The sequence below is a fragment of the Heloderma suspectum genome, chromosome 3 (genome assembly GCF_057233095.1).
Source record: "Heloderma suspectum isolate Gila_16-S chromosome 3, 16-S_ref, whole genome shotgun sequence".
Classification (NCBI taxonomy): Eukaryota; Metazoa; Chordata; class Lepidosauria; order Squamata; family Helodermatidae; genus Heloderma; species Heloderma suspectum.
In genome coordinates this window covers 188,472,881-188,499,451 of record NC_139460.1, presented here as the reverse complement: position 1 = coordinate 188,499,451, position 26,571 = coordinate 188,472,881, and the positions used below count along the sequence as shown (strand labels likewise).

Here is a 26,571-nt window from a genome sequence, read left to right as displayed (position 1 = left end):
CCCCCTTCATGGATCACTGCCTTGTTGTGGTGAAGGGGCTTGTGTAACTCAGTGAAGCCATAAGCTATGCCATGCAGGGCCACCCAAGACAGACAGGTCATGGCGGAGCGTTCTGACAAAATGTGGTCCACTGGAGAAGGAAATGGCAACCCACTCCAGTATGCTTGCCAAGAAAACCCCATGGAACGTATCACAAGGCTAAAAGATATGACGCCGTAAGATGAGCCCCTCAGGTCGGAAGGTGTCCAGTATACTACTGGGGAAGAGCAGAGGGAATTTCCAAGTAGCGCCAGAAAGAGTGAAGCGGCTGGGCCAAAGCCAAAAGGACACTCAGCTGTGGATGTGTCTGGTGGTGAAAAGAAAATCCAATGCTGTAAAGAACAATATTGTTTAGGAACCTGGAATGTAAGATCAAAGAATCAAGGTAAGCTGGAGGTGGTCAAACATGAGATGGCAAGATTGAACATCGACATCTTGGGAATCAGCGAACTAAAATGGACAAGCATGGGCGAATTTAATTCAGGTGACCATCATATCTACTACTGTGGGCAAGAATCCCTTAGAAGAAATGGAGTAGCACTCATAGTCAACAAAAGGGTGGGAAAAGCAGTACTGGGGTACAATCTCAAAAACGATAGAATGATCTCAGTACGAATCCAAAGCAAACCATTCAACATCACAGTAATTCAAGTCTATGCCCCAACCACTGAGGCAGAAGAAGCTGAGGTTGATCAGTTCTATGAAGACCTACAACACCTTCTAGAACTAACACCAAAAAAAGATGTCCTCTTCATCATAGGGGATTGGAATGCTAAAGCAGGAAGTCAAGAAATCACCGGGATAACAGGCAAGCATGACCTTGGTGTACAAAATGAAGCAGGACAAAGGCTAATAGAGTTTTGCCAAGAGAACACGCTGATCATAGCAAATACTCTTTTCCAACAGCACAAGACGCGACTCTACACATGGACATCACCAGATGGTCAATATCGAAATCAGATTGATTATGCCCTTTGCAGCCAAAGATGGAGAAGCTCTATACAGTCAGTAAAAACAAGACCTGGAGCTGACTGTGGCTCAGATCATGAGCTGCAGGAGGCAGCAACTCAATCCATCCCAAAGAAAAAGAAATGCAAGAAAGCAAAGTGGCTGTCTGATGAGGCTTTACAAGTAGCTGAGGAAAGAAGGGAAGCGAAAAGCAAGGGAGAAAGGGGAAGATCTATCCAACTGAATGCAAAGTTCCAGAGAATAGCAAGGAGAGACAAGAAGGCCTTCTGAAATGAACAATGCAAAGAAATCGAGGAAAACAACAGAATGGGAAAGACTAGAGATCTTTTCAAGAAAATCGGAGATCTCAAGGGAATCTTTTGTGCAAAGACGGGCATGATAAAGGACAAAGAAGGCAGGGACCTAACAGAAGCAGATGAGATTAAGAAGAGGTGGAAAGAATACACAGAAGAACTATACAGGAAAGATCTGAATGTCTCTGATAGCTGTGATAGTGCGGTCACTGAACTTTGAGCCGGACATCCTTGAGAGTGAAGTCAAGTGGGCCTTAGGAAGCATTACTAACAACAAAGCTAGCGGAGATGACAGTCTTCCAGCTGAGCTATTTAAAATCCTAAAAGATGATGCTGTTAAAGAGTATTGAGTGTTGGCACTCAATATGCCAACAAATTTGGAACACTCAAGCAATGGCCACAAGACTGGAAAAGGTCAGTTTACATTCCAATTCCGAAGCAGGGCAATGCCAAAGCGTGTTCAAGCTACCGTACAATTGCGCTCATTTCACATGCCAGCAAGGTGATGCTCAAAATCCTACAAGCTAGGCTTCAGCAGTATGCGAACCGAGAACTACCAGAAGTACAAGCTGGGTTCCGAAGAGGCAGAGGAACTAGAGATCAAATCGCCAACTTTCGCTGGATCGTGGAGAAAGCAAGAGAATTCCAGAAAAACATCTATTTCTGCTTCATTGACTACACTAATGCCTTTGATTGTGTGGATCACAACAAACTCTGGCAAATTCTGAAAGAGATGGGGGTCCCAGACCACCTTACCTGTCTCCTGAGAAACCTGTATGAGGGTCAAGAAGCAACAGTAAGAACCAGACATGGAACAACCGATTGGTTCAAAATTGGGAAAGGAGTACGACAAGGCTGCATATTGTTGCCCTGATTATTTAACTTATATGCAGAGTACATCATGGGAAACGCCGGGTTGGTTGAATCACAGGTTGGAATTAAGATTGCCGGGAGAATTATCAACAACCTCCGATACACAGACGATACCCCCTAATGGCAGAAAGCGAAGAGGATCTCAAGAGCCTCTTGTTGAGGATGAAAGAGGAGAGTGCAAAAGCTGGTTTGAAACTCAACATTACAAAAACTAAGATCATGGCATCTGGCCCCATCACTTCCTGGCATATCGAAGGGGAAGAAATGGCAGCAGTGACAGATTTTATTTTCTTGGGCTCCAAGATCACCGCAGATGGTGACTGTAGCCATGAAATTAAAAGACGCTTGCTCCTTGGGAGGAAAGCTATGGCAAACCTAGACAGCATAGTAAGAAGCAGAGACATCACCTTGCCAACAAAGGTCCACATAATCAAAGCTATGGTTTTCCCAGTAGTAACGTATGGCTGTGAGAGCTGGACTATAAGGAAGGCTGAGCTACAAGGAATTGATGCTTTCGAACTGTGGTGCTGGAGAAGACTCTTACGAGTCCCCTGGACTGCAAGGAGGTCCAATCAGTCAATCCTAAAGAAAATCAACCCTGAGTGCTCATTGGAAGGACAGATACTGAAGCTGAAGCTCAAATATTTTGGCCATCTAATGCGAAGAGAAAACTCTCTGGAAAAGACCCTGATGCTGAGAAAGACTGAAGGCAAAAGGAGAAGGGGATGGCAGAGGATGAGGTGGCTAGATAGCATCACTGATGCAATGAATATGGACTTGAGCATGCTCCAGGAGAGAGCAGAGGACAGGAAGGCCTGGCGTGCTATGGTCCATGGGGTCACGAAGAGTCGGACACGACTGAACGACTGAACAACAACATGGAAACATGATTGATTGAATCATGTTTCACTTGTAAGTTACTCTGAGCTTTTTAGAAAAGTGGCATATACAAAGCAATAAACAATTGTATTTTTCTAGTACTAAAAGGGAAAACATTTCTATAACTTACACTGTAAAACTGAAGTTAAAAATCTAACAATGCAATCCTGCGCATGTCTACTTAGAAGTAAATCCGACTTGCGTTCAATGAGATTTTCACCCAGGTAAGTGCATAGAGGATTGTAGCGAGGGGCGGGGGGGGGGAGTCAACATACATAAATAAACAAATAAACAAACAAATGGCTTGCATGTCAGAAAAGGATTTGAACTTTTAACTGGTTGTTCTGCACTTCCAGCTTCTGTCTAAAAGCTCTGAGTAAGATGCTTCAAACCATTTTGGTATAATATAATTACAATCTGCTGTGATTTATTTCTGGCATGATTACTTTTTTCATGCAATACCTGGGAGGTTCTGTTCACATTTGCAAGATGGTGTGTTGAATTGGATGTTCATATAATTATGACCAACTCTGATGACTGCATAATTATGGACAACATTTATATAATGTATACAAGTAACATTCTGAAAGCCAAGTACTTCACCTTTCTTTTAAAATAAAAATGGCACAGCTTGAGTTGGCTTGATTATAAACTACTGATTATGGAGCATACATTTGTGGAAGCATGTACAGAGGGGGAGTTGTGAAAGGAATGCTGCATTAAGAAAATGTATGAACAGTAGAAGCTATCAGGCAACCTCACAGCATATAATATTCCTGAAACCTGTGCTGATTAAGGCTGAGTGTGCCAAATATTGCTCTTTCAGAACGTGCTACTAAACGTATAATTAGACTGTTTTCCATGCCCACAAGGTGCTGTAACACCTTTGTACCACAAGATTGCAACTGAGATGGGAAATAAATGAGATCAGAATGATGTGTTAAATAATTTATATGAGCCACACATAAATGAACATTTCTTATTTAAAAAAAAATTAACTTTAAAAACCTGAGAAATGCAATAAACTGTCCTTTAGGTTCCACCATGGGAAATAACAGCAAAAGGAAAGAGTGCCAGGAAAGTGATTAACATCTTACAGTGTCAATAAAAAAGAAGAGAATTATGACAATAATGTAAGAGGCACCATGGGCAAATAAATACTAGTGATGCCTGAAGGTAAATAACATTGATTCTAGAGCAGCCTTTGACAACTTGGTACCCTCCAGAAGTTTTGGACTACAACTTCCAGCATTCCTGTCCACTGGCCATGCTGGCTGGGGCTGATGGGAGTTGGTCAAAACATCTGGAGGGCACCAGGTTGTGGAAAGCTGTTCTAGAGTAATCTACTATCTTAAGCAGACCTTCAGATGTTGACTGGGACAGCAATCCTATGGCCTGCTAGACACTGTCTAAAATAGACATAGGATATGGTCTATTTTAGGAACTGACCTCAGAGCCTGCGCTCCAAGGTCGGTTCCTGGAGAACCAACCTCCCCCCTCGTTCATGCTGCCTCCAAAGCAGCGCGGAAAAGCCCTGTCCTCCATGCACAGAAGACGAGCGCAGAGCGACTGAAATGGGGTGGGGGGTGTTCTGGGCCAGGGAGAGTGGAGCTGCATGTATGACACATCCTATGTGTTGTACGGCAGCTTCCTCTCCCGGCCGCCCCCCCCCCCCCACTAGACAGCCAAAAGCAGCTGTCTAGCAATAAAATAGCAAGGCAGGAGAGGCATGGAGGGAACGATCCCCTCATGCCTCTCCTGCCTTGCTTTGGATAGGCAGTCGCCTCCGAGGTTGGAGGTGGCCGCCTATCTACTTAGGATTGTGCCCTAATAGAGATTAACCTGCTGTTTTCTATAAAAAGGCTTGGATCCAAAATATGACCTTCCATGAATAGAAGGAATAATTCCATTTGTGGAATGGCCCATTCTGTTTTTGACAGCGCTTAAATATAGGGGAGGCTTCTGTGAACAGAAGTGGAGGGAAAAATATACATGCATGCACGCTCATTCACAGGCACATACACAGAGACACATACATACTCAGTCACATAATACAAACTCAGACATACGCACACCTGGGAAAGGTGTGGGAGGAGCTGAGCTAGCATGCCCCCCTTCCTACTCTGAGGGGGTGATGCACTGAGGAGGAGGCAGAGCCTTGCCCATGGCCTCTGTGAGCCAGGTGGGGCAGCCTGGCATGCCGAATTTGGGCTGTGGGCTAGAGGTTCCCCATGCCTGGTCCAAACAATGTTGAAAAGGAGAGTCAAATCTCTTTAGGGCACTTGGAAGTAGAACAAACAGCAAATATTGAAGCTCAGTTAGAATGTATGACACACATTAAAAGAGGTTCAAATAACTCCAAGAGCATACCAGCGTGGTTAACAAGCAGACTCAAGGAAGCTATAAAAGGCAAGTAGAGTTGCTTTAAAAAATGGAAATCTTGCTGAAATGAGGAAAGCAAGAGTATACAATATTCCAAATGCAGCCACACAATGAATTTCTATGTAAGCATTATGATCCTTTACCTAATAGGCCCTAGAACAGAAGTTGACTTATTGAGCTATTTCACTGTGGCCACAAGATCACTTTCTTTATTAGTCACTACCAGTTCAGACCCCATCAGTTAAAGTGAGTTTTGAAAAGAAACATTCCTATCATTCTGTCCTTTTTCAGAATTCTCTCCTTGATGCAACAGGAGGAATTTAGCAACAAGATATCTTGGCCCTGTCCCTCCTTTATGTACAAGAGGGCAAGCTATACAGTTCTCAGAATCTGAACCTTTCACTTCTGAAAAACTAAAGAATCCTAAATTATGACATGATCTGTTTTCTAAATCTTCCAGCTTTGCAGCTGCATACCACTTCTGACAGACTTAAAACTAACTCCATGGCTTACTCAGCAGAAGTTTCCTTGAGCGTGGTTTAAAGTTATTGACCTATTTCTTTTTCTTTTCTCCTTCCTGTTATGTTAATCATGGATTTCGGTACTGTGTCTGTAAGTCACTTGGAGATTGCTTTTTGCAGTGGGAAGTGGTGTATACATTTTAACAACAATAACAACAACAGATTAGTCCTTATTTTTGAAATGAGTTGATCTCGTTGTTACTTGATTTCTCCCATTAGGTTCTGCAACTTATCCTAGGGGAAAGATTATTAATCATGGCTGAACTATGGCTGAGAGTAACATTGGGTGACCATTCTTTGGTCCCTTGGTAATTGAGCTACAGGGTGCCACTGTGTACCATCTTGTCCCCAATGTTGTTTAACATCTATATGAAGCCGCTGGGAGCGGTCATTAGGGCATTTGGAGCTATATACCATCAGTATGCTGATGACATGCAGCTCTATCTCCCTGTGACATCTGAATCAGGAGAGGCTGTGCAAGTCCTGGATCAGTGCCTAGACTCAGTAATGGGCTGGATGAGGGCAAATAAACTGAAGATAAATCCTAGCAAGATGGAAGCCTTGTGGCTGAATGGTTCCCAGGTCTGGGAGATAGGTATATTGCCTGTTCTGGATGGAGTTGCACTCCCTCTGAAAGATCAGGTTTGTAGTCTGGGGGTACTCCTAGATCCATCATTGTCATTGGAGGCCCAAGTGGCTGCAACCGTGCTGAGTGCTTTTTACTAGCTTCGACTCGTTCGCCAGCCGTGGCCTCTCCTGGACAGGGATTGCTTGGCCCCGGTGGTACAGGCATTAGTAACCTCAAGACTGGATTCCTGCAATGTGTTCTATGTAGGGCTACCCTTAAGACTGGTCTGCATTTCCTGCACTGAGCAGGGGGTTGGACTCAATGGCCTTGTAGGCCCCTTCCGACCCTACTATTCTATGATTCTATGGTCTGGAAGCTGGAGCTAGTGCAGAATGCAGCAGCTCAGCTGTTGTCAGGAGCTGTCCCTTTTCAGCATGTAACTCCTTTGCTGAAGGAACTGCACTGGCTGCCTATTCGCTAATGGGCCAGGTTTAAGGCATTAGTACTAGTGTACAAGGCCCTAAACAACTTGTGACCAGGATACCCAAGAGTGCCTTCTTCTTTACCAACCTGTCCAGTCACTGAGGTCATCAGAGGGCATCAGAGGTTCCACATGGGCCCATGGCCTGGCTGGAGTCCGCCAAGAAAAGAACCTTCAGTGTGGTGGCCCCCTTCCTGTTGAAGTCCCACCTCTAGAGGTCAGGCAGGCACCAGCACCTCCTGAAGACATTGTTATTTCGAGAGGCCTTCCTTGAGTGACCAGCTGTGGTTTATTAAGTTCAGAATCTGTTTCTTTTAAAATGTTATAATTGTTTTAATATGGTGTTTTATTCTTTTATCTTTGTTGTTCACCTAACTGAAAACTTTTGTGGTGGAGCGGTATATAAATATTGAGAATGTTTTTAAACATACCTTTGGCTGAGTTTGGAAAGCCCCTCTGTTTACCCAGTTTACTCATCTCTGTCAGCTTTTAAAAACTTAAAGTAAAATAGTATGAAATGGGGGAGCGAGCTTGGGACTTGAGTGTCCAAACCCAGGCATCAATGTAACTTCCTCTTTCTATGGATTTAAACACATTGTACTTAAAAGAACCACTCTCTAATCAAAGTGTCCCATTACCAAAAATGAAACACCACCTAGTAACCTTAAAGGTTAAATTTAACATAGCTGAGGGTCACATCAGGCATATATCACAAACCTTACTTAAAACATCAAAGTGTGGGACAGTTGAGTGAAAGAGAGGAGCCCCAATACATATACAGAAGTTGCTTTGGACAGCGCTATAGACCCAACCAGTATTATTCACATTTATTGCATATTTAAGACAGATTTTATCTTGTAATTCTCAACCCCTCCCCGCAAGTTGGTTGATTCTTTGATTTTCACTTATTTGATCCAGAATGCAGTTGTTTTAAAGCAGACAGAGAAAGGATGGCACAAAAAAATGTATCTGAGTAATGCTTTTGGCATGCTGCAGTTTGTATTCTTTATTTTAATGGAAGCACAGCTTCATAAATGGAAAATGACTAAGGTTTATGCTATTGTTTTATTTCAAGTGGGCAGTGGTCCCATTTTTGATGAAACCTGATTTTCAAACAGTTTTCTGTACTAAAATAAAAAAACTGAACTGTCAGTGTATATGCTTATATTGACCCTGACATTTTCTTTTAAGTTAGTGCCAACATGTCAAAAGGAGAGGGCTGCTTTAAGAATGGAACAGTTTCATTAATACTAAAGCAAACTCTTAATTGTTGCCACATTGGTATTTATCATTATAGCAGCTGCACAGCCAGTCTTCGAGATACTGCAGTCAACATTAATGGCATTAAAGTTTATCCTATGCATGTCTAAGACTATGCTTTAGAAATTCACATAAATTTTCAGTGATTATGCACTGTGGCCACAGTCCAAGCAACTGCTTTATACAGACCCAGTGGGGCTTTTGACTTCTTTTCTTGGAATAGCAAATCCCCAGACAGTATCACATATTGCTTTTGAAATTCTCCTGAATTTCAAAATTGGCTCCAAACATCACCCATCCAAAGCATTACTGGAATATGGAAGCACCCATGATGGTTCCACAGCTGCTGTCCTACTCCTGAGTTTGGCGTGAACTTGCCCACATCATCAGGAAAGGGAAATGCTGGACTAGCACAACACAAGACTTTTGTGAACTGGGCCATAGAGGGTTCATGGCAGGCTACATTCCCCACATCTGTTACACAAAGCACTGGAGCACTTTTGCATTCCCTGTTACATAGGAACATAGGAAGCTGCCTTATACCGAGTCAGGCCCTGGGTCCATCTAGCCCAGAACTGTTGACACTGACTGGCAGCAGCGACTCTCCAGGGTTTCAGGCAGGATTCTTTCCTAGCCCTACCTGGAGATGCTGGGGATTGAACCTGGGACTTTCCGCAGGCCAAGCATTGCTCTACCACTGAGCTATGCTCCCCTCCCAGCTTTTCCCTCTATGTGAACATTCCCTTCCATTTTATTTCTGTATTTTGTATATTACATTTGTATTCTACCCTCCTCCAAATACCTCAGGGCAGTGAATGTACATGCTGGATCATTAAAAAAATCTTCAGAACAATCTTTCTTCACCTGAGAAATAGCGAGTGCCATTAGCTGGGATATGAACCTTCAGTTTACAAGCTGGGAATGGTATGTCTGAAAGAGCCCACTACTTCTCTTTTAGATAGCATAGTTTATCTTAGTTGCTAGGTTTCAGGCAGAAAAATAATTGTTCTTAACAGATTTGTCCAAAGTTAATTTGGATTTTCACCATCCCCAACTTGCTATTATTACTGGTTAATCCAGCACTGAAAGTGCATAATTATTGCTACTTGTACCCATATGATCTTTCAGTAAAGTAGCATTGCCTAAAAATATTGCCTCTGTGTGAATCTCAGCACCATCAGGTAGCGTTGAGTGAGTCCGGAGAAATGCTATGCACATTTCAGTATGAAATTGCTCTACTACAGTTCATCAAAGAAGAAGACAGAGCCATTGGAGACCCAGCCTGGACCTCCCAGAGGACTCAGTTAGCTTTACCACCTGCTCCTGCCTGTCAGCATCTGTTGTCTCTGGGAAGCCTCCTTGTGAGAAGGCTGGGCTGGGGGAAGAGCTATCGCCCTAACTGGACTCACCTGCACCCTGGGCTTGGGCCATAACAGGCAGCCACTTTGGGCGGTGGCACCATCTGCCCGGCGCCACTGAAGTAGCCTGCCACTTAGGCCAGCCACAGGGGAGCAGAGGGTGCAGGAGGCATTGTCTTGGTCTTAGTTTTAATTGTTTTGTTTGATTTTTGTTTTAACTGTTTGGTGGGTGGTAGGTTTATTGGGGGGTTTGTTGTGTTTTAGGGGTGGGTAGCCTGCCTGATACGCAGAAGCAAGGGGTCATGTGTTCACCTGATGGAGGCAGTGGGGGGAGTACTGGGGGCTAGAATATACAGAGGCTGGGCGGCAGGTGCTGGCAGAGCTCTAGGGGCAGGCCATGCCAGGTAAGGAGAACAAGGGAGAGATGTGTAATAACTGTCCCCTGTTCTGGGCCTGTGCAGAGCCAAAGGATGGCTTGGGGAGGCATGACTCCATCTTCTGGCCTTCGTTTGCTGCTCTGCAATGCCAGTTCTGTTACCCAGAAAACATCTATCATCCATGACATGATCCGGGATGAGGGTGCAGACCTGGCATGTTATTACGGAGACCTGGCTGGCTGAGGCGCTGCTCCAACACTTGCAACCATGTGCCTAGCTGGATTTTCATATGCACAGCAGCCGAGGGCTGGGGATCGAGGATGCGGGAGTAGCTGTCATCTACCGCGGGTCCTTGGTTTTCATCAGACCCCCTCTCTGGGAGATGAAGGTTGCTGAGTGCATGTACTGGAGGTTGGGCCCAAAGGGCAGTCTGGGGATTCTGCTCGTGTACCGTCCACTCTGCTGCACGAGTGATTCCCTGGCCAAGGTGCTCTCTGATGTGCATGTGCAGTCCCCTAACTTATTGGTGTTGGGGGACTTCAATGTACATTCAGAGGTCATCCTCATGGGGGCACCTCGGGTCTTCATGGAGACCATGGCTTCCTGGGAGCTGCACCCTATTTCAACTGGGCCCACCCATGTGGTCATGCACTAGACCTTAGGTTTGTTTCTGGAGAAGTGGGGAGTGATCTGGAAGTCGGGGGTATATCCACCCCCTCCCGTCATGATGAGATCACTATCTGGTGATGTTAGCCTTCTCGGTTCCATAACCCCTCTGCAGGGGTGGAGGATCTATTAAAATGGTCCACCCCTGGCATCTTATGGATCCGAATGGATTCCTGAACGTGCTTGGGGATTCTCTGGAGCACACAAACGGCCACTCAGTCAAGACCCTGGTGGATGGCTGGAATGCCACAATCACTGGGGCATTAGATCAGGTGGCTCTGAAATGCCCTGTCACCCTGAACAGGGTTCGAACTGCACCGTGGTTTAATCCGCGGTTGCAAGCTCTGAAACAGGAGGTGAGATGGCTAGAACACTGGTGGTGGAAGTCTCGCTCCAAAGACAACTGGACACGGGCTAGAGCTGTATCTTCAGCCTATCACGTGGCGGTGAAGGCAGCAAAAAAGGAATATTATGCTGCCTCTATCGTGTCCGCAGAGTGCTGTCCCAGGAGGCTGTTCCAAGTGGTCCGGGGCCTGGTCGGTCCAGTTGCTCCGGAACCGCTGGAGCATTCTAAGGCCTCCTGTGATGAGTTTTTGCAAAGCACTTTGCAGATAAAATCAACCAGATCAGGAGTGCTATTCTGTGAGCCATGGATACAGTTAGTGAGTGTGAGGCGGCCTGTGGCAGACCGGTTTTGTGGGATCGGTTCCAGCTTCTTCCTTCTGATGAAGTGGACAAGGTGCTCTCATCTGTAAAGCTGACCACCTGCTTACTTGATCCTTGCCCATCTTGGTTCATTGTGAGCTGCAGAGAGAGGCTGGGTGAGGGGATAAGGGTGGTGGTGAATGCCTCTCTTGAGGAGGGCGTGATGCCATCAGCCCTCAAGGAGGCAGTGATAAAACTACTCTTAAAGAAGCCCTCCTTGGATCCCCAAGTCTTGAACAACTTTTTCCCAGTCTCGAATCTGCCATTTTGGGGCAAGATGATTTGAGCGGGTGGTGACGATGCAGTTGAAGGCAAACTTGGAAGAAGCCGATTATGTAGATCCATTTCAATCGGGCTTCAGGCATGGGCATGGGACAGAAACGGCCTTGGTCGCCTTGGTAGATGATATGAGGAGGGCTTTGGATAAGGGTGAAAACTCCTTCCTTGTTCTCCTCGACCTCTCAGCGGCTTTCTATACCATTGACCATGGTATCCTCCTGGACCACCTGGAGGGGCTGGGCATTGGAGGCATCGTATTACAGTGGTTCCGGTCCTTCCTCTCCAGCAGGTACCAGAGGGTAGCACTGGGAGCAGAGGTTTCGGACCTGTGGCTGCTCATGTGTGGGGTGCCACAGGGGTCCATCCTCTCCCCGATGCTATTTAACATCTATGTGAAGCCACTGGGGGCTATCATCAGGAGGTCTGGGGTGCAGTGTCATCAATATGCAGATGACACACAGCTCTATCTCTCAATTAAATCCTCACCAAGGTTGGCCGTAGAATCTCTGTCCAAGTGTCTGGAGACAGTGGGTGGCTGAATGGGGAGGAATAAGCTGAAGCTGAATCCTGACAAACCTGAGGTGCTTTTGGTGGGAGACAAGGGGAGGTTGGGGGATGTCGACCTGGTGTTGAATGGGGTACGGCTACCCTTGAAAGACTAGGTCTGCAGCCTAGGGGTCATTTTAGACTCCCAGCTGTCCATGGAGGCTCAGGTGTCAGTTGTGAGCCGGGCAGCGCTGAACCAACGCCATCTGATATGGCGGCTGCACCCCTACCTTCCCGACCATCTGCTCCCATCGGTATTATATGCCCTGGTCTCCTCCTGTCTAGACTACTGTGATGCGCTCTACGTGGGGTTACCCTTGAAGACGGTTTGGAAGCTGCAGCTGGTACAGAACGTGGCGGCTCGCCAGATTAAAGGCAGCCACCGGCATGATCACATCACTCCAGTACTGAAGGAGTTGCACTGGCTACTAGTTGTTTTCCAGGCCACATTCAAGGTGTTGGCTTTGACCTTTAAAACCCTATACAGTTCCAGCTTAGCCTATCTCAAGGAATACCTCCAGAAATACCAGACAGGCCACTCAACAAAATCAGCCTTGGATGGCTTTCTCTCTGTCCCATCAGCCAGGACAGCTAGGCTGGTGAGGACGAAGGAGAGGGCCTTCTCTGTGGTGGCCCCCACTCGGTTCAACTCCCTCCCTAGAGAACTCCGTCATGCCCCCTCTTTAATGAGCTTCCACCATGCGTTGAAAACTTGGTTGTTCAGGCAGGCATTTGGGGTGGGTTAGGGTATTTTTAGAACAGGATGTTTTAATGTTTAATTTTACTGTTTTTTTATGGTTGTACATCGCCCAGAGTGGCGGGGTGACTGGCCAGATGTGTGATTAAGAGAATAAATAAATAAATAAATAAATCAAGAGATTCTACTCCATCTGCCATGGCTTGAACAGAGACAAAGTCCTTTTATCACATATCATGTATCAAATCATCTCACCAAGGATATCTGCATTATCACCCAACAACTGTTTTATGAATGGCCATTGGCCACTGTCTATACTTTCTGCATTTAATTTCTTCCTGACCTCATGGTTTATAGTTCCCATCCACCCCAGTCAAACCTTGTGTAAAACCGGCAGCATACTGTTCAATTGATGATAATACTTCTTGCATCTGAGGAAGTGGACTGCAATCCACAAAAGGTTATGTCATGATAACTTGGTTAGTCTTTAAGGTGCCCCCAAGACTGTTGTTTTTTCAACTGGCTGTAACACTGTCAGGAATGTTTACATGACCTACAATAGACATAAAGAATACTTATGGCAATTAAGATTGGTTGCCCTGGTGGATGATCTCTTGTCAACCTTTGACATGGTGAATCTCTCTTAGAAGTGTAGATGCTATCAGAGAACAGAATGTTGAGGTTGGCTTTCCACTTAACCATATTCATATTGGTTAAGAATATGAGAGTAGCCCTGCTGGATCAGACCAAAGGCCCATCTCTTGTCCATCATCCTATTTCCTACTGTGGCCATTCAGATGCCTCTGAGGTTGCATACAGCCATCAAGACTAGTAGCCATGTAGGCTCATTACATTCGGAGGCCGTCCTCACAGGAGCACCTCGGGACTTCATGGAGACCATGGCCTCCTGGGAGCTGCACCATATTCTAACTGGGCCCACCCATGTAGCCGGTCATGCACTAGACCTTGTGTTTGTTTCTGGAGAAGTGGGGAGTGATCTGGAAGTCGGGGGTATATCCACCACCCCCTTGTCATGGTCAGATCACTATCTGGTGACGTTGGACTTCTCGGTTCCACAACCCCTCCGCAGGGGTGGAGGACCCATTAAAATGGTCCACCCCAGGCGTCTTATGGATCCAAATGGATTCCTGAACGCGTTTGGGGATTCTCTGGGGCATGCCAACGGCCACTCGGTCGAGACCCTGGTGGATGGCTGGAATGGCGCAATCACTGGGGCATTAGATCAGGTGGCTCCGAAACGCCCTCTCCCCCTGAACAGGGCTCGGACTGCACCATGGTTCAATCCGCGGTTACGAGCTCTGAAACAGGAGGTGAGACGGCTAGAGCGCCGGTGGCGGAAGTCTCGCTCCAAAGACGATCAGACACGGGCTAGAGCTGTATCTTCAGCCTATCACGTGGCGGTGAAGGCAGCAAAAAAGGAATATTATGCTGCCTCCATCACATCTGCAGAGTGCTGTCCCAGGAGGCTGTTCCAAGTGATCCGGAGCCTGGTCAGTCCTGTGGCTCCGGAACCACTGGAGCATTCTAAGGTCTCCTGTGAGGCCTTGGCAAGGCACTTTGCAGATAAAATTGATCAGATTAGGTGTGTTACTCTGCACGCTGTGGATACAGTTAGTGAGCAAGAGGTGGCCTGTGGCAAACCGGTTTTGTGGGATCGGTTCCAGCTTCTTCCTCCTGATGAAGCCAGCCTTGGATGGCCTTCTCTCTGTCCCATCAGCCAGGACAGCTAGGCTGGTGAGGACGAAGGAGAGGGCCTTCTCTGTGGTGGCCCCCACTCTGTTCAACTCCCTCCCTAGAGAACTCCGTCATGCCCCCTCTTTAATGAGCTTCCGTCATGCATTAAAAACGTTGTTGTTCAGGCAGGCATTTGGGGTGGGTTAGGGTATTTTAGAAAATGTTTTTATTGTAGAATTTTGTTTTAAACTGTTTTTACTGTATGTTGTACATCGCCCAGAGTGGCTGGGTGACCAGCCAGATGGATGATTAATAAATTTAATAATAATAAATAGCCATTGACTAACTTACCCTCCATGAATTTGTCTAAAACTATTAGGCAAACTTTAAAACTATCTAAGCTTGTGACCATCACAACTTGTGGCAGCAAAATCCATAAATTATGCATTGTGTGAAGAAGTAATTCCTTTTGACTCTCTACTGAATCTCCTGCCAATTGGCTTCAATGTATAACCCCGAGGTCTACTATTATGACAGAAGGAGAAAATGTCTCTTTCTCCACACTATGCATGATTTTATAAATCTCTACATATCACCCCTTGGTTGCTAACCCTAACCTGGAAAAGCCCCCAAAGATGTAACCTTTCCTGGTTTCAACCAGATTTGTCCAGAAGAACACATATTAAATACAATATGCACTAAAAGCTTAATTTAAAATTGTTTCCCAAAAGTTACAGTTTCTTTAAGGGATTCCTTATAAACCGTATAGATATTACCAGTTATATCAAGCTGGTTATATTAAGCGAATAGTTGCTTTTCCCTAACAATCTTTTAGTCAATTATCTTTTAAGGCGCCGCCCCAGTCAACTCATTGAATAGCTATCTAACTGTCTTCTTTGAGGTAGGGGGTTTCTGTATGCTCAAGCACATACAAGGATTGTCTTGACTCTAGTCCAGCAACTACTTTCTCCTCAAGGTCACTGCTTCCTGCTATCACCCTGTTCCTAGCTCTATCTTGAAGGCTACCTCTAGAGTTTCCCTCTCCCCTCTCGCAGACCTTCTTAAGCTCTTGTATGAAGTGATTTCAGCCTCTGCTTGTGGTCATCCCTCATCCTCTGCTGCTGCTAAGATTTCTTCTGGCTTCTTCTCAGCAATGATTCTCTTCCAGATTGCTCTACCAATGTGGAACCTGTCCTTAAGTACTCTTCAGCCAAGACCGTCCAGCCAATCAGTTTAGTGGGTAGAATTCAATCTCCACCACACTAGTTTCAAACAAGGGACCAATAGATAATTTTGGAACATTCCCAATTCAATCAACTGACATTTACCAGCTTTTGATTCCATCCATCACTATATAAAGCAGAAACCTCTCACTTATAGCCAGTTCTTTGTTTACTATAGCTAGAAAGTGACCTTTCAACACCCAGTTTGACATTTAAACACTGGAACCTGCTATAGTCCAAGCCACCAGTAAAAGATACATTTTTCTCCCCGTACAATTAACTCTTCACTTCTCAGTTCTTGTTTCAAAACAAAACACATCAACACATTTAACTTTTCCCTTAGGTATCCATGGCTTCTTCACAGAAGGGTTTACTATAAAACGTTTATTGTTAATAGTAAATTACATTAGTTAAAATAATATTAATATTTTATTGGGTTTTTAATGATGCAACATCTACTGTTGCATCAGTTACAGTGTTTGAATTATTTGGGGGCAGTGGGAGGTAGGAGAGCCTTTTATGAAATCCACACGTCCCAACACCTGAGTCTCTCCAGTTCTGGTCAAATTATGGCCCTCTTGTACTCTTCTAAAAGCAGTAAGTAAAGGTTCTGTCACAAAAGGGCTGGTTTCAGAAAAAGCCAGGATATGAAAGCACCGTTTGATCCAGGCTTGTTCTTATTAGCCATAGTTTAAACAAATTACAGTTTCCCAACTTTTGACATTTTGGGAATTGTAGTTAGTTTAAAACTAGAAGCGCATGCTTCCAATTTCCTTCTCTGTCACAAGAAAGAGGAGGAGAAGGAAGCAGGGAGTCAGAGGTTTGCTGCAGTTTGTTCACATAGCAGGAAACTGGTTTTCTGTTATATCTGAACTGAGTCCTCATATTTTACCAGATTTCTGCAGATACCTGAATCGCTCTTGCCAATGGGTACAGACAATGTGTGAAAATAGGAAACCTGAGATCTGACTCACAGCATCTACTCCAAAACAACGTGTGAACATGTGTGAATTACAAATGAATTGTTTTGATACTGAAGTTTTAAAAATTTATATACCTATTATGAAATTGTTCTGAATTGTCTATTACATAATGGATAACAGTATATTTTTATTTTTATCTTTATTGTTTTGTTATGCTTTCATGTGAATTGCTTTCAGTTTAAAATTTACAGAAAAGTGGTAGGTATACAAATAAAGTGGCTATGAAAAGTGAATAAGCAAGTGCTGGATGATTCAGAGTCCTGTAAGGAATGAACTCATACCAGCCTATATTGCTTAGAGACATTTAAACAACAACAGCAACAACAGCCCTTGCCACCAGGAATCATACCAGCTTGCAGATCTCAAACTAGGCTTTGGTGATGGATACTGCAAGAAATGAAGGCAGAAGCAAAACCTATAGAAGTTGTGGCAAGGATTGCAAGGGAAGTCAAAGTGATAGAGGCTGTTGGGGACAGGATTTTTTCCTATGGTTTTTAGGAACTTGGCTAGCCGAAAACACTCTTCTGCTCTGTAACTTGCAAATTTCATAGTCTCCTATTTGTAATTTTACAGGAAGCAAAATCTATTTATCGTTCAGGAGTTACACTGTTAGAATAGACATGAATTTAAAACAAAAATGCTTAAGGGAATGCCACCCTCCCTCCAAACTCTGCTAAAAGTGTCAAATGTAATTATAAATCTTTAACAAAGATGTCAGATTCTTATGCTAATCTTCATACAGTCTGACACTGCCATTCTTTAACTTTTACAAATTCGAACAGTTATCACTTTGTTTGTATGTCTCCATAGACAACATAATCAATAGTTTTCATATCTCACTGTTCATACTTTTTGTGAAAGCAGATTTTGTGCATACTGTCTACTTTTGTTCAAGTATGAAATTGGTTACTGCTTGAATAGGGAACAGTTATCTCTACAATAAAAATTTTAATAAAAGGCAAAGGAATGACCAGTTCAAGACTGGTAAAATTTCTATTATAAGATGTGCTGCCCTTATCAAATATCTACTTACACCTATACAAAGCCAACAAAATAGATGGCTTTGTTTGGTTTAAATCTATTAATATGAGGTAAAAGCTCAATTTCCCTCTACTTACAGAAAGATAATGAGTAAAGGCAAATCTTACTCCTTAAACCACACTGGAGGAAGAATTTAAAATTTGTAAAAGCCCAACAATGATGGCGTTCCCTTTTGACATCTTAATAGGATTTAATCACACCCTCTAGTTCAAGCTCTCCTAAAATAAATGGGAGCTGAACAAGAACATAAATTAATTTCAATGTGGCTTGCACAGGAGAACATTCTGGTGGATATTTTAAGCCCTCCCATACACTCAACATTTTGAGTCAAAATAATATCTGGAAAGTTCTTACAAATTAGTTTAGCCAATTGTTTTTACCAGATCAACTTCTGATTGCAATCGTCCTGAAGTTCATGAACGTTTAAATAACTCAGAAAGTTAAAAGAAAACAGAAAGCCCCCCAAAGTCACTTGTCTACAAAAACATTTACTTGCTTACTAAGAGGTTAGTAGTTTGTGTTTCCATGCTGATGACAGAAGAGAAGTCCCCCCCCCCCTTCCATAGCCAACATGAAAATACAGGCTACTAGACTCTTAGGAAGCTAGTAAAATAATGCTAAGCAGACTGGTGGAGGAGGGACGGAGCCAGTCTACCGCATTTACTTACTTGTCATAGAGCAAGAGACTTCCCTTCCTCCACAGCTAGCACATAAACAAAGCGGGCGGGCAGAGGAGGTAACATCCCCTCTCTTGTTAGAAGGATTTCAGAGCTGATACCCAACCTGGCACGCCAAAGTAAGCGAGCAGGGAAGAAGGCCCTGCTAAAATGGTGACCTCCTCGGAGACTAACCTATCTCTCTTAAGGGAGGTGGCAAGAGATACAAAAGAACTTAAGAAGGGACAAGCCTCATTGTGATCAGAGACGGCAGAATTAAAAGCCTCAATTGCTCAAGTTACAGCTAGAATGGATGCAGCAGAACCATGAATGTCAGCCCTTCAAGATGGAGCTGTTGCTGTAGTCCATTCAAGAGAGCAATTAGAAAAGCAAGTGAATACCCTCAAAGCCAAGCTGACAGATTTGGAGGGGCAAGAAAGGAGGTGTAATTTACACCTGATTGGGGTGGCAGAATGAGCAGAGGGCAGGGGCACAACTGCTTTTCTCAAGGATCTTCCAAGCAAGATTACACCTTGGAGATAGAGTGCGCCCACAGGGCACTGGGAGCCAAACCAGCTGAACTCCCCCCCCCCCCCCGCTATATTCCACATACTCCATTTTCAAGTTAAATGCTCAGGAACCATGGAAGACTGCTTGAAATCTGACCCTCTTTATGACAGGATATTTCTGCTTAGATCTAGGAGAGCTGTAGGCTGAAAGATATATTATAACCACAGCAACATTTGCTTTCTAGCATGGAGGCAGCCTATCCTAAGCCATGGTATGGAGTACATTTCACCAGTCAGGGCTTATATTAGCTGACAGTGGCTACTGTGTAGCAGTCATAAATGCAAGCGAGAAATAGGCGATGGCTCCCTTTAAGTACAATTTAAATGTTTAATGTTTGGGGTTGATGCATTGTATTTGTTCATTATGATGACATTTTCAGTGTACTCTGCTTCTTTGTTGATCCGCCTTGAGTCTAGAAACATCTCTACTCCTTGTAAGTCTTATAAAAAGTGGATTCTCCCCAGGCCAGGAAGACTGGGAAAAAAAGGGAAGTGTAGGCTTCTGACCTGTGTGAAATGTTATGGTTGTTTGTGGTTTTGTCTCATCTTCCATGGGTTTTAACTTTTTGTTTTTCTTCTCCTGTCAAGGTTCCAATCCTCCGCCCCGCTCCTCTTTTTTTACAATGTCACTGAAGGTGACTTTAACTCTCAGTCAGACAAGTCCCTCATGAGAAATGACTGTCTCTTACATCTGCACCACAACTCATCTCACATGGTATCTCAGGGTAAGCCTTGTTGTTGTTGTTTATTCGGTCAGTCGCTTCCGACTCTTCGTGACTTCATGGACCAGCCCACTCCAGAGCTTCCTGTCGGCCGTCGCCACCCCCAGCTCCACCAAGGTCGAGTCCGTCACCTCCAGAATATCATCCATCCATCTTGCCCTGGTCGGCCCCTCTTCCTTTTGCCTTCCACTTTCCCTAGCATCAGCATCTTCTCCAGGGTATCCTGTCTTCTCATGATGTGGCCAAAGTACTTCAGTTTTGCCTTTAAGATCATTCCCTCAAGTGAGCAGTCTGGCTTTATTTCCTGGAGTATGGACTGGTTTGATCTTCATGCAGTCCAAAGCACTCTCAGAATTTTCCTCCAGCACCACAGTTCAAAAGCATCTATCATCCTTATGGTCCAGCTCAGCCTTCCTTATGGTCCAGCTCTCGCAGCCATAGGTTACTACGGGGAATACCATTGCTTTAACTATGCAGACGTTTGTTGTCAGTGTGATGTCTCTGCTGTTCACTATTTTATCAAGATTTGTCATTGCTGTCCTCCCAAGAAGTAAACGTCTTCTGATTTCCTGGCTGCAGTCAGCGTCTGCAGTAATCTTTGCACCTAGAAAGACAAAGTCTGTCACTGCCTCCACGTTTTCTCCCTCTATTTGCCAGTGATCAATCAAGCTGGTTGCCATAATCTTGGTTTTTTTGAGGTTTAACTGCAACCCAGCTTTTGCACTTTCTTCTTTCACCTTCGTCATGAGGTTCCTCAGCTCCTCCTCGCTTTCAGCCATCAAAGTGGTATCATCTGCATATCGGAGATTGTTAATGTTTCTTCCAGCGATTTTAACTTCAGCCTTGGCTTCATCAAGCCCAGCACGCCGCATGATGTGTTCTGTGTACAGGTTGAATAGGTAGGGTGAGAGTATACAACCCTGCCGTACTCCTTTCCCAATCTTAAACCAGTCCGTTGTTCCGTGGTCTGTTCTTACTGTTGCTACTTGGTCGTTATACAGATTCCTCAGGAGGCAGACAAGGTGACTTGGTATCCCCATACCACCAAGAACTTGCCACAATTTGTTATGATCCACACAGTCAAAGGCTTTAGAATAGTCAATAAAACAGAAATAGATGTTTTTCTGAAACTCCCTGGCTTTCTCCATTATCCAGTGGATATTGGCAATTTGGTCTCTAGTTCCTCTGCCTTTTCTAAACCCAGCTTGTAAACCCAGCTTGTACATCTGGCCAGGGTAAGCCTAGTGGTACTAATATTTGCCTCCCAACCAATCTGATGGGGTCTTTAAGCTTTGTCTTGTGGAATGTTAAGGGTTAAGGCTCCCCTAACAAATGTTCACAAGTGCTTTACCACCTCACACTGATTCCACACTGATACAGCTTTTCTACAAGAAACCCACTAGCTGGCAGAGGATTCAACTCGACTTCAGAAAACTTGGGTGGGGAAGGTCTACAGTGCAGGTGACTCCAAAAGAGCTAGGGGAGTGGCTGTACTCGTGCATAGTAATCTAAATGCCACTGTTCTCCGTTCATCTCTGGACACTAAGGGCAGATATATCATATTAGACTTACAAACTGACTCTGAGCAATATCTCCTGTGAATGTTTATGGACCCAGCATAGATGATCCTGACATCTTCCATGCCTTACATAACTGTGTATTGCAGTTTGAAACTGCTTTTGCCTCGACTATTTTTTAATTAGTTCTGCTTTTGTAGAGTCAATCACAGAGTGCAAAATAGGACCATAGGCTATTTCAGATTAAGCCCCAGTAATACTTTTTCTCCAACATCCCACCCAATTAAATCCCCACAATGGTGCCTCGACACAGCACTGTTAAAAGATCCAGTCCTGTTTTTGACTGGGGGATTGCCATTCTGCAATGCACAGTGCTGCCCTTTATTTGGGTTCAAAAGAAAGTATGGTTTTTATTTTGGAGCTCAGACCCACCATCTCTGCCTTGTACTTAGGTTCTTGGGCTAGCTATCTTTCTGTTGGTCTCACCAGTTTGCCTTCTGGGATATGAGTGTTTTGTGCCTGGCCATGCCCACTTTCCCCTTCATGGATCACTGCCTTGTTGTGGCGAAGGGGCTTGCGTAACTCAGTGAAGCCATAAGCTATGCCGTGCAGGGCCACCCAAGACGGACAGGTCATGGCGGAGAGTTCTGACAAAATGTGGTCCACTGGAGAAGGAAATGGCAACCCACTCCAGTATTCTTGCCAAGAAAACCCCATGGAACGTAACAAAAGGCTAAAAGAGATGACACCGGAAGATGAGCCCCTCAGGTCGGAAGGTGTCCAATATACTACTGGGGAAGAGCAGAGGGTATTTTCAAGTAGCGCCAGAAAGAGTGAAGCGGCTGGGCCAAAGCCAAAAGGACACTCAGCTGTGGATGTGTCTGGTGGTGAAAAGAAAATCCGATGCTGTAAAGAACAATTTTGTTTAGGAACCTGGAATGTCAGATCAAAGAATCAAGGTAAGCTGGAGGTGGTCAAACATGAGATGGCAAGATTGAACATCGACATCTTGGGAATCAGCGAACTAAAATGGACAGGCATGGGCGAATTTAATTCAGGTGACCATCATATCTACTATTGTGGGCAAGAATCCCTTAGAAGAAATGGAGTAGCACTCATAGTCAACAAAAGGGTGTGAAAAGCAGTACTGGGGTACAATCTTAAAAACGATAGAATGATCTCAGTACGAATCCAAGGCAAACCATTCAACATCACAGTAATTCAAGTCTATGCCCCAACCACTGAGGCTGAAGAAGATGAGGTTGATCAGTTCTATGAAGACCTACAACACCTTCTAGAACTAACACCAAAAAAAGATGTCCTCTTCATCATAGGGGATTGGAATGCTAAAGTAGGAAGTCAAGAAATCACCGGGATAACAGGCAAGCATGGCCTTGGTGTACAAAATGAAGCAGGACAAAGGCTAATAGAGTTTTGCCAAGAGAACACGCTGATCATAGCAAACACTCTTTTCCAACAGCACAAGAGACGACTCTACACATGAACATCACCAGATGGTCAATATCGAAATCAGATTGATGATGTACTTTGCAGCCAAAGATGGAGAAGCTCTATACAGTCAGTAAAAACAAGACCTGGAGCTGACTGTGGCTCAGATCATGAGCTTCTTGTTGCAAAATTCTGGCTTAAATTGAAGAATGTAGGGAAAACCACTAAACCATTCAGGTATGACCTGAATCATATCCCTTATGAATACACAATGGAGGTGAGGAATAGATTTCAGGGATTAGACCTGATAGACAGAGTGCCTGAGGAACTATGGACGGAGGTCCGTAACATTGTTCAGGAGGCAGCAACGCAATCCATCCCAAAGAAAAAGAAATGCAAGAAAGCCAAGTGGCTGTCTGATGAGGCTTTACAAGTAGCTGAGGAAAGAAGGGAAGCGAAAAGCAAAGGAGAAAGGGGAAGATCTATCCAACTGAATGCAGAGTTCCAGAGAATAGCAAGGAGAGACAAGAAGGCCTTCTGAAATGAACAATGCAAAGAAATCGAGGAAAACAACAGAATGGGAAAGACTAGAGATCTCTTCAAGAAAATCGGAGATCTCAAGGAAACGTTTTGTGCAAAGACAGGCATGATCAAGGACAAAGAAGGCAGGGACCTAACAGAAGCAGATGAGATTAAGAAGAGGTGGAAAGAATACACAGAAGAACTATACAGGAAAGATCTGAATGTCCCTGATAGCCATGATAGTGCGGTCACTGAACTTGAGCCGGACATCCTAGAAAGTGAAGTCAAGTGGGCCTTAGGAAGTATGACTAACCACAAAGCTAGCGGAGATGACAGTATTCCAGCTGAGCTATTTAAAATCCTAAAAGATGATGCTGTTAAAGTGCTGCATTCAATATGCCAACAAAGTTGGAACACTCAACAATGGCCGCAAGACTGGAAAAGGTCAGTTTACATTCCAATTCCAAAGAAGGGCAACGCCAAAGAGTGTTCAAACTACCGCACAATTGCGCTCATTTCACATGCCAGCAAGGTGATGCTCAAAATCCTACAAGCTAGGCTTCAGCAGTATGCGAACCGAGAACTACCGGAAGTACAAGCTGGGTTCCGAAGAGGCAGAGGAACTAGAGATCAAATCGCCAACATTCGCTGGATCATGGAGAAAGTAAGAGAATTCCAGAAAAACGTCTATTTCTGCTTCATTGACTACGCTAAAGCCTTTGATTGTGTGGATCACAACAAACTGTGGCAAATTCTTAAAGTGATGGGAGTACCAGACCACCTTACCTGTCTCCTGAGAAACCTGTACGAGGGTCAAGAAGCAACAGTAAGAACCAGACATGGAACAACCGATTGGTTCAAAATTGGGAAAGGAGTACGACAAGGCTGCATATTGTCACCCTGCTTATTTAACTTATATGCAGAGTACATCATGAGAAATGCCGGGTTGGATGAATCAGAGGTCGGAATTAAGATTGCCGGGAGAATTATCAACAACCTCCGATATGCAGACGATACCACCCTAATGGCAGAAAGCGAAGAGGATCTCAAGAGCCTCTTGTTGAGGGTGAAAGAGGAGAGTGCAAAAGCTGGTTTGAAACTCAACATTACAAAAACAAAGATCATGGCATCTGGCCCCATCACTTCCTGGCATATAGAAGGGGAAGAAATGGAAGCAGTGACAGATTTTACTTTCTTGAGCTCCAAGATCACCGCAGACGGTGACTGTAGCCATGAAATTAAAAGACGCTTGCTCCTTGGGAGGAAAGCTATGGCCAACCTAGACAGCATAGTAAGAAGCAGAGACATCACCTTGCCGACAAAGGTCTGTCTAATCAAAGCTATGGTTTTCCCAGTAGTAATGTATGGCTGTGAGAGCTGGACTATAAGGAAGGCTGAGCGCCGAAGAATTGATGCTTTCGAACTGTGGTGCTGGATATGACTCTTACGAGTCCCCTGGACTGCAAGGAGGTCAAATCAGCCCATACTAAAGGAAATCAACCCTGAGTGCTCATTGGAAGGACAGATAATGAAGCTGAAGCTCAAATATTTTGGCCACCTAATGCGAAGAGAAAACTCTCTGGAAGAGACCCTGATGCTGGGAAAGACTGAAGGCAAAAGGAGAAGGGGACGGCAGAGGATGAGATGGCTAGATAGCATCACCGATGCAATGAATATGAACTTGAGCACACTCCGGGAGAGAGCGCAGGACAGGAAGGCCTGGCATGCTATGGTCCATGGGGTCACGAAGAGTCGGACACGACTGAACGACTGAACAACAACATGCCCACTTTGGTAGCACAACGCCATTTTATGAATGATCAAGCCCCTCCATGGCAATAATTATGTGAGAGCGCCCCAAAGGGTTAGGGACCACTGCTCTAAGCAAACTGTTAATTTTATATTCACCCCACCCCCCCACATGCCTCTCAAAGTCTTCTTACCCATCTCCTATAATTTTTTCTCTCTTTCTTTCATACTTGTACTATCCCCAACTGCCAGTTTCTTTTATCCCTCCCTCCTGCTGCTTTTACATTCAGTCCTATACATTTCCTCCTCTTATCCCCTACCTCTTCATTCCCAGTTTTAGAAAATATTATTGTTGTTATTATTATTGAAAACATATGCCTTGCTCTCTGACCAACTCCTGCTGCCACACCTGCCTATGCAGCGTGCATAGTGGAGCCATAACCCAAGGCAGTCAAGCAAAGACAAGGCAGTATGCAGCATGGAGACCCACCTGAAGGTCAGCTGAGTCCCACTAGTAGGTCCCAACCCACTGTTTCAGAAACACTGGGATAAACTTTGTATGCCACCAAAAGCCCTTCACTGGAACTTTCCCCTGTAATATATTTTTAAAAAGCATTAATCTGCCACTCCTCTAGCAAATGACACACTTCTTGACTCACTATCACTCTAGATCTGATACTTATACCTTGTTTATTTACATTTTTGTAAATAACATACTTTTGGGATTGTCAAATCCCAAATTAGATGAAGAAAGGATGTCCTCTTACAGAAAAGATTCAAAGCTATAGTGCCTGCACGAACTTATTTATGCAATACTCGGCTATTGGGCAGTATAGAAATAAATAAATAAATAAATAAATAATAAGTCGCTTAATGCAAAGCTCAAAAAGATGCTCCAGTGTGCACACAAAAATCAGTGATCACCAGTTTTGTATGCACAACAGTGTCTGCAGCACTGCCCTCAACATTGTAATGAATGGGGAAGCTCTTACACGTACAATAGCACTATGGGCACATAAGTACTCCTGTGCATGTAAACAATCTACACTAGGACAAAAGACTATTAATGTGACAAACAACACAGGTTCAGATATAACACTGCTGTAGAGAGTACCAAAATGAGATTTTATTTATAAGTGCCTTGCAGAGAGCAATCCCCACCCAAACCTGTCATTGAGATGGATAAGATCCTTATAACTAAAGCTACTTTCTTCAGTTGCTGGGGTTGGAGGAAAGAAGAAAATATTGCTTTAAGCATTTATTTTTACACAATTTCACATCCCTCTGACCAAGTCATTCATAACCTTTTTAAACAGGACATCAAGAAATATTCTAACTCTGAAAAGAAATGTTCTTATGGTTCAATAATATGGATGCCTAAATTAATTGCTTTGTGATGTGAAAGAACTAAACAACAACAAACCAAAGTTTCTTGTAATGACTATTTTTCTCCCATGCATTTTAGATTTTATAGCTGCTTTTGTATATTTGCATTGTTTTTCCTGTGGTTGTTCTTTGCATTCCATTGTAATTTTTTTTTAGCATTATGCAA

The 26,571-nt window shown here is 44.2% G+C and overlaps 1 protein-coding gene across 4 annotated transcripts in view; it reads right to left on the bottom strand.

The window, feature by feature from the left end:
* ADK (adenosine kinase) overlaps nucleotides 1-26,571 on the bottom strand; it is a 532,303-nt gene that overhangs the window by 171,071 nt on the left and 334,661 nt on the right. The gene's annotated exons all lie outside the window — the stretch shown is intronic.